Raw genomic sequence first — 1,583 nt, forward strand, 5'->3', positions numbered from 1 at the left:
AAGGGTGTCATGAGTGCGATGCACCGCACGTCAGACGACGACCTCGCACGCGGCAAGGTGTCAGATAACCCCTGCCGCATGCGACGTAAGCGAATACCCGGAACAAAGTACGAAACCATCGAAGCCGCGCATACAGTTGCTAAGGGAAAAACCGCTTACTAACCAATAAACGGCCTAACAACAGGGCCAAGCGCGGTTGGTATAAAATGGAATGGAAAGGAAGGAAGACGGGCCAATCTGAAATAAACTGGACGAGTGAACGTATCAATATAGAAATTTTTTAATAAAAAAGTGTTGGTTAAAATTATTGGCTTAAGGTCCTAAACTACCGCGAGTCCTAATCCCGGCAACAACCCACGATTCCCGTGTTCCGACCCTGTCGGCGGCACAACATTTTTTATTTCAAGGAGGCCGGAATGTTCACGCGTAGATTTGAATAGCGCGCTAGTAGAGGCGTCCGCGTAAGCAAATTTAGTTACAGCGCTACCGATTAGGAGAGGCGCCAGCGTAGCCAATTAATAGCAGCGCTTACAGCGCTTCCGGCTAGAGTCAGAGGAAGATTGCCGCTCGTTGTCTTGTACGTACTATAATAAAGAGCAAAAGGTTCTCAGCTACTGAATCTTGTGATAGTACCTATCTCAGGCGTGTCCTACCTGTTTCACCATTCATCCTCTGAGATTCACGGTCGTTAAGCCGTAACACATTGTATGCATACGGTTTAAATCTCAATGATCTGAAAAAAATACAATAATAGTTATATTTATTGTAATGCTAAGATTTTAGTAATTGATGAATGCACTCCTGTGCATAGCCTACCTTCTAGGAAACGTAAAATTGCATTCATTCTCGAGTGTATGTAATGCACTTGGTGGTGAACCAATAACTCGATACCGTTTGTTCAACCACGGATTACTATAGACAGATATAAAACAATGTAACATTGATAATTAATTAAACCATGTGAATGAAGAAATGACATATGAGAATTTTACATTATATATGACCAGTCGAAAAATGACGTCATAGTTTATGGAAATCCACAAATAACATTGATAGTATATAAATCATTTTTTATTTTACCTTCGAGAATACCTTTTTGGTGTTGCTGTAATGCCAGTAATCAGTTTCATTCGGACCATCAAGATTTTTATTTGTATCGCATAATTCATTCAATGCGTCAGTTCCACTGTTGGTTTTTTCACGCTCATCGGCTATAACCCTGCTTGTGCCTGGATTGCAGACAAGTAGAAATTCTTGACGAATGATATTTAAATTCAAGTTTACTGTATTATCAGCTCTGAAACGTGTACAAAAATGTATGGTATTATTTATCACATACTTTTGATATTACATTTATTATGATTGTGAATAAAAATTATACCTCTTTTCTGTTGACGTTAAAAATAAAGTCGGTATAACAGTCTGTAAAAGGCGCGGTCTTTTCTTGCAATCGGGAACTTTTGATTTTTTCTTTGGTACTACGAATGAGTCCTCAGAAAAATGCAGCGAACACACTTTTGCTAAACAGGACATATATAATTTAATTTTAAATATATTCGTAACATACATAAAAATCATACAGA

General features: G+C 38.7%; 1 long non-coding RNA gene across 1 annotated transcript; it reads right to left on the bottom strand.

The window, feature by feature from the left end:
* Window positions 1–720: 720 nt before the first annotated feature.
* LOC105561764 lies at window positions 721–1,109 on the bottom strand. The gene is made up of 3 exons (XR_001008924.1): window positions 1,081–1,109; window positions 817–912; window positions 721–733 (listed from the first exon to the last, which is right to left on the bottom strand). It is a non-coding gene; the product is annotated as an uncharacterized LOC105561764 (long non-coding RNA).
* Between the last annotated feature and the right edge of the window lie 474 nt (window positions 1,110–1,583).

This window comes from Vollenhovia emeryi, unplaced genomic scaffold (genome assembly GCF_000949405.1).
Source record: "Vollenhovia emeryi isolate VEMERY1.0 unplaced genomic scaffold, V.emery_V1.0 DF945170.1, whole genome shotgun sequence".
NCBI classification, from domain to species: domain Eukaryota; kingdom Metazoa; phylum Arthropoda; class Insecta; order Hymenoptera; family Formicidae; genus Vollenhovia; species Vollenhovia emeryi.